General features: G+C 37.9%; 1 pseudogene; it reads left to right on the top strand.

The window, feature by feature from the left end:
• Positions 1 to 3,820: 3,820 nt before the first annotated feature.
• On the top strand, positions 3,821 to 11,743 carry LOC149185701 (putative transcription factor bHLH041; annotated as a pseudogene).
• Positions 11,744 to 12,042: the final 299 nt, after the last annotated feature.

The raw sequence follows: 12,042 nt of genomic DNA, 5'->3' as shown, positions 1-12,042 counted from the left end.
TATATTATTTTTCCTATTCAGAGTGTATTTTATTTTTATTTTAATAAAGATACATGTCAACTCCATATAAAACACAAACATACTTACATATCTCATCATATTAAGCTGTAAAAGAAATCTCTAAACTCAGTTATTAAATAGTAATAAAAATATATATCTAATATTTATTTTTTAAATTAATCTTCTTTATTAAAAAAAATGAAAATGTTAAAATGTATAATAATACAGTAGATAACCCCGGATGCGGGTGACACGACCGCGGAGAATGGGACGCCACCTGGTTACCATGGGCGGCCCCAAGCATGAGACGAGCATTAACTGCGCTCCGCCGCCCTGGATTGCAAGCGTGAGTGCAGATGAGCGAAGGGACGGCAATTCATTGCCTTGTCCGGGCTTCAATTACATTCTCAGGGTGCAGTTATGGCATACGAGGATCGAGAAAGAGCAGGGCAGCATAAAAATGGCAAGAATGTGGAATGTTTTGCATCAGGTCGAGTTCGAATTTTGGAATTGGGATTTTGGTCGTCGGAGCTCAGAGCTCAGGTTCAAGAGTTCCCTTCAGCAATTGAAGGTGGTTTCAGGGCTGCAAAGGCGGGTGACGGTGATTTCACACCCTCCATCTCCTCCTCCCCGGCTCTGTTACGCTTACCTGCTTTCAGGGAAAACATGGTCAAGCTCAGACAGCGTCTCATCAGCCGTCGAGGCTCTGGTAGAGGTGGAACTTCACGCCCCTCAGTCGCAAACCCACCCTCACGCTGCTGCCGTTGTCTATGCCATCAAGTTGCTGAGGCTAATCCCATCCAGTCGAGCCAGTTTATGGATTCTAGTAATCCTGATTCGGGCTCTGCCCCGCTACCTGCGTTTGGAACTGCGGTATTCTCCTTCAGCAGCGCCCAGGGCAATTCAAATATTAAAGCTCATGTCTCGGTCCTATTTCTGGAGGAACCGAAAGAGGAGATCGGGGAGCAACCCCGCACACAAGTTTATCAGGCTGAAAGTTCCAGGGATGCTGAGGGACAGTCAGAGGGACGCCCAGAGCCGGACGTCGTCCCACCACCGACTCAACCAGCGTCTTCTTCAGGTAAGGCCAAGGTCGATTGGGGCCCTCCCCCGGAAGGCATGTGCTGGATCTATGAAGAAGAGCCGGACGAATAGTCGTCCGCTCGATCAGGCGCTCACCCTCAGACAATGCTCAGGTTTTTCTTCGAATTGCTACTTTCACTACAATGGCTTAATGTATGTTTTGGGTGTCTTTGTTTGGTTCGAAAGTCATATAGTTCAATGTCTGTATACGCCCCTGCGAGGGAACATGATGAAGGTCTTCTTTTTCTCTTATTCGCCCCTGCGCGGGTTGACTAATTTTGCTCTCACTAGTCCTCAATGGTTCAAAGCCCCTGCGTGGGTGGTCAGTCTCAGTGATGGTGCCCCTGCGTGGGTGTTTAGTCTCAGTGGTGTCGCCCCTGCGTGGGTGTTTAGTCTCAGTGGTGTCGCCCCTGCATGGGTGGTTATTTTGATCTCTGTCAGTCCAGAGTGCCATCCTCGGCCTCTGGCAACTTGAACTCTTGACTGTAACTGTTTTCCTTTTAATGTACATAATAAAATAGCATAGTATTAACGAGAAAAAAAAAATAATACAGTAGATAATTTGAATAACGGTAATAATTATTAGTTGTTATTGATAAATATAAGTTGATTTATTATAATTATTTTTAAAAAGTCTGTGAATTTATATTTTTATCAAATATTTTTAGATTTTAAGTTGATGATATTTGTTTCCATATAATAAAGATAAAATTAAAACTAGTTTTAAATTTTATTATTAAACCAAAACGCAATTTTATCTTAAATAGTATGGACAATAAATGTAATATATTCATAGTTTTAATAAATCACAGACTTTTATTAATTTTAAACATAAACCCAAATATTACCGTCATTATATTTTACCTCTTATCCTTTAAAAAATTATTTTACTTAAAACACTTACCTAAAAATAATAAATACTTTTAGATAATTAATTTTAGACTCGTGTACATTTCCTCTCTAAAATATGCATCGTACATTTTTTATTTAAAATTTTAAATGAATTGTCAACATAATTGAAAAACCGTCATTATCATTTAAAAAATGACTTTACTTAGACACTTACCTAAAAATGATAAATACTTTTAGATAATTTATTTTAGACTCGTGTACATTTTCCTCTCTAAAATATGCATCGTACATTTTTTATTTAAAATTTTAAATGAATTTTCAACATAATTGAAAAAAGGTGCGGGAAATATTTAAATTGAAAAAATGTGCGGGAAATATTTAAATCAAAACGTAGAGAGTAAGAGTTAAAACCTGAACTCGACAATGGTCAAACAGTTTTATACTTTTTAGATATTTTATTTTAGACTTGTATACGTTTCCTCTCTAAAATGTGCATCAGTACATTTTTTATTTAAATTTTTAAATGAATTTTCAATATAATTGAAAAATATAGGGAAAAAATTTTAAATCAAAACGTAGGGACGTAAGAGTTAAAAACTGAACTCGATAAAGGTCAAATAGTTGTATTTTATCTTTTTTAATGTCTAAAGTTCACATTGGAAGATAATTCGAGAGCTGTTTTAAGAGGCGTGTGTATTTGTTTATAATTTAGCAACCATAAGTTTTTTTTCCAGTACGAAAAATGGCGATATTTATATTTATATAAAGAGTATATACATAGTGTGTTCAGAGAAAATGCATGAAGCAACAAGAAACTGTGCTGTACAGAGTACAGCAGATTACATACCTCATGACTAAAAAAACTAGTAGCTTGGAAACAGGTTACATACCTCATACGCTCCGCGAAGCCCTCTGATGAGAAAGCGCCGGAACCATCGAAACCACCATAACTGAGAGCCAGAACGACATATATGAACGCCACCCGCTTACTCGTATCGGACAGAACACGGATATGGTATTAAGTCAGAGAAAAACCAGGTAAATGGAGAACCATGGAGTGTCCCAGCAAGATGTATACAGAAACAGAAATGAAACACGGCCTTTTAACACAGAACAGGAAAGGCATAGCCTTCCAGACCCGTGTCCCGAGTCGCTGGACGCGTGGAACAAATTCCAGCTCTGGTAAAAGGTATGTGACCCGAAACGCTGCGTGTATCCACCAATGAACTGACGACGACGCATTAAGTTTTTTGGTCCCCACCATAGTTATGCCGTGTGTCGAGTTAACATTTTAGGCATGCGATGTACCTGAGCTTTTAGTACGGGGAGCACTAAAAGCTCAGGTACATCGCATGCCTAAAATGTTAACTCGACACACGGCATAACTATGGTGGGGACAAAAAAAACATAATGCGTCGTCGTCACTGGTCAGTTCATTGGTGGATACACGCAGCGTTCCGATGGTTCATTGACGGAGCGCCACGCGCAGAGCAGAGGTTCTACTCCACGTACGACCAATGGCGGCTTCTACTCCGCGTACGGCCAATGGAACCAGTCTAACGACCTTCGATCCAGATTCAAATCTCCATAAACATTTTCCCGCCTTCACACCACTTCCTGCCTTGTTAACTCTTCAACCCTTTTCCCATTTATACAATCACAAATCTTACCTCTCTCCGCACGTTCACACATCCCGCCAGATCGTGCCTTAGCAACTCTTAAACCCTTTCCATTCTATAAAATCTCAATCATCACCACATTTTCCTCACGGCCTCTGTATTTCCACGTCAGCGAGATCCACAGGCAATTCCTTCTCCGCAGGGTTTATGTTATCCAGATCATGGACTTCATTTTCTACCTGGATGGCCACTCACTCCAAGAAATAATGAGAAGCGTAGTGGTACATTTAGAGTGGACCTATATTGTGCTGCGGTCGTTGGATCAGCCACCACGGTAAGTTTCTTTCTCTCTATTCTTGTGGCTTTGTGCCATGAATATCAGTCGACTAAGCTGCATTAAGGGTATTACATTTTCAGAGAATTAGCATGTAAAGACGGATGGTTTAACCCGGAAATGGAAACTGGTTCCTCGATGGCCCCGTCCCAGAGTGTAGGGCAGACCCTTTTCAATTTGTACAAGCTTTGTCGCTTTGCTCTGGACGCTGGGTAAGTTTAATCCACACTCACACAATGTAGGCTCTGTGCGACCGAATTAAAAAAGTTACATATCAGATTTATCTCTGGTTTTATGATCTTTTGATAGCCCTCTAAAAAATACGTATTTCAGAGATCGTGTTATATATATAAATGAAATTAAAGATCTCAAGAGTTAAATTAACAAGTAGACCAATTTAGTGCATTTAAAAATACGTATATTTTAGTATATTTTTTTAACTATTTTTAAATAATCAAAAGTATCACTATATATATAATTCTATGGTCGAAATTGCCAATAATATATGGTACTAAGTTTTCTGTCCGCTGAAAAGAATATCAGCAGAATTTTAATCCATTGTAATGCATGGTCCAATTCAGAGTTCCAGGTTTGGCGTTGAGTCAACCGCCATATGTGTGGTTAACGGCAAATGACCTCCCGCGCTTCAGCTCTAATGAAAGCCAGGAAGTGTTCTACATGGTAACATAGATTTCCCTTTCAGCCCACATTCAATTTCTTATTTCTGGCGTAATATTTGACGTATATAAAATGCTTCCTATGGTGATGAATTTATTATTTCTTTCTAATTGGAATCGTCTATGCAGGCCGCTGGTATTCAGGTGAGTGTTTATACTGCCTGGCCCGTTTCAGACACGTGGCAAGATGCACTTAAATTAATTGTGGTTTCTTCGGTCGCCCTCTTCCCTTTCCCTGACATTTCATTATTTCTTAAGACTGCTGTATTCATTCCCTGCGGAATCGGCGTATTAGAGCTCGGAACAACAAAATTGGTGAGACATCATATTAATAATTATACCCACCCCAACTATGGGCCCATCTACTACTCATCTGCATTCTTTTGATTCCATGCTGAATTCAATGGTTTCCCCTTTCCCTTGTATGTTCAACCGGATGAGCAGAATAAATTGCGATTTTCAAGCCTTCTGGCTAATGTAATTGTGTCACCCAACATTTCTGTCCCCATGCCCATGCCTATTCCTGAGACGAGCATATTAACTCCATCTTGTTCTTCGCTGCTATCACGCTCCATTGACAGTCATGAGAGTTCATCCATGGTCTCTTATGTACAGTATCCCACTATGTTTAGAGGTGATCAAATCAGTATACTGCACGATACCCACCAATTTTCTATGTCCATCGCGGAATTCGCAAGTGGTTTGCGTCCTTACCTGCAACCGTTGCAATGGCCGTCTTCTTCTGGGCTTTTGACCGGTGGCTTTGATCTTGAGACTTTTTCAGCGTAGCTTAGCGTTCCAGGGTTACTGCTATTCCCGCAAACCAGTCAGGCCAGTGGTTTCCCTGTTGCCCCATCAACGGGGAACATGATGATGAGCGCATTTGACATATGGAGACTGCCCAGTAACACGCGGAGCCAGCCCGTGGTTGAGGGGTCAGTGCAGATTAAAGAGAAGCCTAGCAATCTTGAGGAATATTCATGCAGAAAGATTGGGGCAAATCTCAATGTCTGGGAGTGAAAGACCACCGGGGGAACGGTTTCTAGCGGTCAGATTCATCATGTAATTTCTGAGCGTAGGAGGAGAGAGAAATTGAGAGAGAGCTTTGACGCATTGCGTACATTCATACCTCGTGGCGCAAGGGTACGTTCCATGAAATTTTTTTGTTTTGTTGGTGTAATGAAATGAGGTTTTATGGCCATCCGTTGACCTTTGGATTTAATTTCTATAGCTATTGAATATATATGTAATACCCAGCAGTTCTTCCCTTAAATTTAAGTTGGAAGTAGGGACAAAAAAAATTGAGTTGTTGTTAATATATTTGCAGAAAGACAAGGCTTCCATATTGGGGTACACTAGAGAGTATTTAATTAGTCTCAAATCGCAGGTGGAAGAACTTGAAGAGAGGAATAAAGAGTTGGAATCATGCCTGAAATTTCCAATTCTTTTTGGCTGTCAAATTAAAATTTGAGGACGATTTTGCATTTTTTTATCCTTCGTTTTATGTTTTAATTAAATATGTGAGTGTCACAGAAACTTTATTTTAACAATTTTTGTAAATTTATTCCACAACACACAATAAGTCATTAAATGGAAGCTGATAATGACGGTTGTTTATAATGATTCTTGTTAAATTGAAATTGCAGATTTGCAGTCTATCAGATTCAACATTAGATGATTCAGGTCCATTCAAAGATACTCTCATTAGAGCATCTAGTGTATCCAACCCAAGCCTCGATTTTCTAATGTCCTTGATGATGTTTTGCTTAGAAAATCCCCTTTCACAATCCACTGTACTTGAGGAATAGTGAGGACAACTTGCCATAATTTCATCATATTATGATAGGTTTTGTGCCACTGTTTTGTGTTACAAAAGACTTTCCATGCTTCTTTCATAGAAAACCCCTCACAAGCCAGATTTAATGAATCAACAAAAGGGTGCAACTCTCTTTTACAAGCTTTAACATCAAATAAAGCTACAAATCCAACATCACTTGATACGGTATGTTGCAAATGTTGAAAAAACTTTAAAAATCAACGCTCTGAATTTTTCTCACGACTACGACGCTCTTCTGAATAATAACAAGGGGTGAACAATTTCGCTGCATTAAAAAGATGAAGGTCTAGAAATCTTTCATTCAAAGAGTCTATGAGAGTCTCTATATAACCTTCAGTGAGTTGCTGACAACTCTCTTGTGTACCTTCAATACAAGGTTTCATAGATTGTTTCCTTGCTTCATTGGATTCAATATCCATGGCTGAAATAGAGATGTATTGTAACTCATGTCTATCTACAACTTTCCCTTCATCTTTAATATCAATGTATCCATTTTGAGAATCATTTAAAAACTTTGAAAGATAAGTTGTGCCTTCTGCAAATGTCTCTTTTCTCAAAAGCCATCTGGATAATGTGCTTATAATTACTTCAAGAGCCAACCCAATAGTTGTAATGTCTACATTTTCTTCTTGAAAAGTCACATTCAACTTGTTCAATTCCCCTAGCACATCAGCAAGCATATGTAAACAAAAATGGACAGAATATATTCTCGTCTTATCGTACCAAGATGAAGTTTTTTTTTCATTTTTCCACAAAGTTAAAATTGCTGGCATAAGCTTCACAAGCCTTATAATAACTTCCCCCTAGATAACCATCTCACTGAATGTATTTGTAGAACATCAAAAACATCAATTTGCATGACTCTAAGCAAATCATTAAGTTCACTATTTCTCTTTGGAGAGTTTTGAACCCATGAATACACTTTGTTTACAATTTTTCAACAAATAATAACTCAGGGAATTTCTTAGAAGCATCTGCTGCTACTAAAGACTCACGATGAGCCACCACAATGAACTGTAATAAGGTTTGGATTGTTCTTTCTCAAAAATGAAACATAGCGATTTTCATGTCCAATCATTACTGAAGCTCCATCTGTAGAAACAACTATCAAATTTGTATATTGAAGGCCTCTAACATCTCTTAATTGATTGACAATATCATATATTGTTTTTCCTTTTCCATCTACTACATCTTTGAGCTTCATAAACTGCGAGATAGGTGGCCCAAGACCCTTTGAGTCTAAATATGTTGCATAAATAACAAGGTGTTGCTCTAAGGTTCGATCAGTGCTTTCATCAACCATCAATGAGAAGAAAGGACTTTCCAACATATTTTTTATATGAATCCGTTCAAGATGTTTTGATATGCAATATATAAAATCATTTGCAGACTTACGATTAGTGTATGAAGAGTACTCTTGAGACTTTGGCATATTTGGAGTTTTTGCATCCATTAGAAATTTTCAAAGCTTCTCATACTTTGATAGAGATAAATCTTCTTGACAAGTGAAATATGATATTTTCATTGTAGAAATCACTCTTTCCTTATTGGCATCTCTCATCTGTCTAATATGATCTGGAATTGGTTTCATCTTTCCCTCTAATGCATTAATCCATCTTTCCTTAGCATCTTTATGCGCCCGTGATTTTTCATGAGTAACAAGAGCATCATGTTGTAATGTGGTGCAACCCTTCCCTAAACCCCATGGTCCATTCATCCTATACTTCTCACAATAGTTACACTTCATAGTTATTTTATCATCAAACCTCACATAATTCAACCAAACAAACTTATTTAACCATTCCATGCGAAAATTGTCTTTTTGTTTGCACTTTCATTTCTGAATTATCACCAACCTCTTCTTCAACTTCATTTGTTTCTTCATCTACATCATGTTCAGAAGAACTTCCAAAAATTTCATGTAATTGTTGTTCCACATGAGCATTATGGGTTTCTTCAAGTGTTTCTGAATTCTGTTGAGTCTTAAAAGTTTTCCCTTTTGTCCATCCATACATTTCCCCAATTGTAACTTGTATCTTTCTCTTTTGAGACATTTGTAGGTTTGTGACCACCTGTATAAAATATATATATATAAACTAAAATTCATTAAATCAAAAATGAATATAACAATGGACAACATTGTAGAATAAATAAGAAGAACATAAATATATATCTGAAAATGAACTTCAGCCTACTAAAATTTGCATCCCAAATATGCAACACACCAAACAGAGACTCCAACACCATCAATTTATATATTAAACATCATAAAATTTATATATTAAATAGAATAAAATTTATATATTAAACCGTATAAAGTTTAAACAATAATTTAAAAAGATTCAGAACGATCTTAGGGGGTAATATGTGGCAAAGGACCCCAAAGGGAGTAGTTTTTTTTGCTGGTGGTAATATTATATATTGGAGTGAAATAAATTAATTTTGTAAAAAGTTATAGGAAAAACATGATGAAAGAAATTATTCCATTGTTTTATTTTTAAATTTATTTTATTTATTAATAAATTTTTATAAATTGAAATACACAAGTTTACCTGTAAATTGATTTTTTTTTGTTACGGGAATAAATCACCTTAAATAATTCGAAAAGTAAACCAAATCTCACTAATGTAATTAATTTGAAAAATATTTTCGTTCACACAAAATCTAAGATCTAACGCACAAATTTATTCACAATTCAATAAATATAGAAGGATTTATAAATAAAATGTGGATCACGGACCAATGATACGTGACTGGGGGCACTCGGCCGAAATTTCCAGTGGTTGTGCCCCGTTAAAAGACTAAAATCGAAATTCTCCATTATTACTTTTTCATATTCCAAGTTTTCAGTAGCACGCGGATCTCCAAAACCAGATTTTTTTGTCTCGGTAAATCTCCCTGTCATGTCAATGGGCATGTTCCCTGTGAGTGGCCATGTCATTATTAATATGAATGTGTCTGAAAGGGCAGTCCTTTAATAAAAATTACAGAGAAAAAAAAAACTGTGAATTGCTTCACATGAATCCATGCAGGGGTTAGGGTATGTGTGTTTCTGTTTGCCATGTTAATGAACTGTTCCAGTTTTAATTGTTGGAGAAAAAATCTGTTGGTAACAGCAACCATGAATGACATGCAAAATTAAAATTCAAAGTGAACTAAACATAAAGCATCCTAAACTAGCAACAATAGCAATAAATCCACCTCTCTCAATTACCAGCAAAGCAATTTATTTATGTTTAAGATCATTAATGACATTGTATAACACATCAGTGGACCAAAAACATTAACAATATCCCAACTTCCAAGGATTGAATTTCCCAGAAATTGTACTAGTTTAAAATTAATTGAGCAAGACTCATGCAGCTTAGAATTCCACATAAAATATATAATCAATACTGTTGAAAACGGCTCTTATATAATTAAACCATGTATGAAACCCTGCAACTTTCAACGACAGAGTTGCTGCCGAGTATTATCAATTAATTGTTGTATGAGAAGACTCTAAAACACTGGTTTGACTAGTTTCCCGATTTCTGAGGGTTGTCACCTCGACCCCCATCTTCCCATAAATGATACACAAATGATGTGTTGTATAGATTTATGTAGCAAATTTAGACTCGAGAAAACTTTCAAAGGATAGAGCCGTTTTTATGGAACTTTAACTTGAATATAATGATAAATGGTCATTTTTGTTTCTTAATTAATATTGTGTTTCGTTTTAGTTTCGTTAATATTGTATTTTCGCTGTGACTATCAGAGAATAAGATGAAACGCGGACTCTCCAACATTACAGAAGTATTTAGAACTAGTAGAAATAAATCTTAACCGCAAAATCTATTAGGCGTGAAGTGGATATATGAACTTTGTCAAGGGATCCTATGAACTTTTCTAAATACAACTAAAAGCACTACAGATACATCAATTCAAATTCTTGTTATTAAAAGAATAACAACCTGGATATATCCTTTTCACTATTTGAAAAACCAAGGGACATTATTTTCAGACCGTAGCTGTCGTTACATGTGATATTGTGAAAAAATGAAAAAATCGCTTTCCGTACTTACCCTGTTTGCTGGTTTTTTGTTTATAGCTTGACATCCACGTCTGAACTCCTCACTGTAATTGGTATCCAAGATCACTGGCAGTCCTTAACAGGGAACCCTCCGAGACTGGAACCTGAGCTTCACTAGAGCCTGGAGGAATACGCACTACAGTCTGCGGCACTAGTGACTAGTAGATTGCAAGATCGTTGGCAATCCTTAACAGGGAACCCTCCGATACTGGAACTTGAGCTTCACTAGAGCCTGGAGGAATACACACTGCAGTGTGCGGCACTAGTGACTAGCAGATTGCAATTTGCAAGTCTCGTTTTAATTTTGAGCGGCGCCGGGCGGATGGTAGCTGGATTATTCAATGGTAAGTACCCTGTAGTACACAGTGGGATGGTGATGCAGTTAAAGCCTTTTATTTTAAACTGCGTGCAGCCGCCAGCGTAACGCGTTGTGTACCAGTGCTACTGCAGCACTGCTGGTCTGGTGGTGACGTGGTCCCAGACTCCCATACTCCCGGTGGTGACGTGGTCCCAGACTCCCATACTCCCATTACAGATATTATAGATTTTTACGTTTTCTCTATGAAATTAGACGTCAAAACGACGGGTTGGAAAGGTATACCACACGTCTAACCTGACGTGGAAGATTTTTTCCTTGCCGTCAAATACATTCTGAAATAAAAAATACGTCCTGTGTGACGTCAAATTCCAGGCCTGGTTGGAATCAGAATTGAAGAAGCTCCCACGTGCTCAATCTAAGGAGGGTGCAGCCACCAGCACAGCCCTGCAACAATGTCAGGAGGGTACAGGCACTAGTACAAGCCTGCAACAACAGGGATCCACAGGTAGTGAGGGCAGAAAGAGCTTGGTGACAGTTGAAGGATCAAAGATTGGAGGCAGTGCTAGTACCGCTTTTTTTGATGAAATGGAAAATATAGCAGTTGTGGTCGACAGCCCTAGAAATACGATCGATTCGATGGTCGCGATGTTGGAGAGTTTGAGAGAAATTAGGGTTCCTCTTGCTTCCATGGCCACGTCCACAGCACATCATGAACACGATGAATCACACTTGAGATACCGAATGAGTGCAACCCTCAAATTGCAAGATCATGTAAGAATATAAAATATGATTGGCATTCTGGTTCCATTAGAAAGATATAGTTTATTCCAAGGCTTCGCCATATTTATGTTGTTAATATCTGTGATTGGACCGGAAATTTGCAGGACACGGAGCAGGTGAGGGAAGTTTTGGTGAGTATGGTGAGGGAAGCTAGTGAGCCGCCGCTGTAGAAAGGTCAGGTCTGGTCAATTGTTTGGATTCCTGACGTCCACATGCATCTAATTGCATCTCAAACAAATAATTATTAAAACTCCGCCTCGATGGCCGAACGCATTCACTTCGAATAATAAAATCATTGTAGTTTAACGGATTTAACAATTCTGTGGGGAAGTACATCGGAAAGAGTTTTGACATGTGGGGAAGTACATCGGAAAGAATTTGTGATGTGTGTTTTATTGCGGCAGTCTAACCCGTTTTCAAATTTATCTGGAAAACAATGGAAATTTCGACTTTATTGCCTGGAAATTTT

This window comes from Pinus tabuliformis, chromosome 3_1 (genome assembly GCF_031772625.1).
Source record: "Pinus tabuliformis cultivar Carrire ecotype Pingquan chromosome 3_1, CPIR1, whole genome shotgun sequence".
NCBI lineage: Eukaryota > Viridiplantae > Streptophyta > Pinopsida > Pinales > Pinaceae > Pinus > Pinus tabuliformis.
The sequence above is the reverse complement of the archived record's forward strand: the minus strand, read 5'-3'. Positions and strand labels throughout refer to the sequence as shown.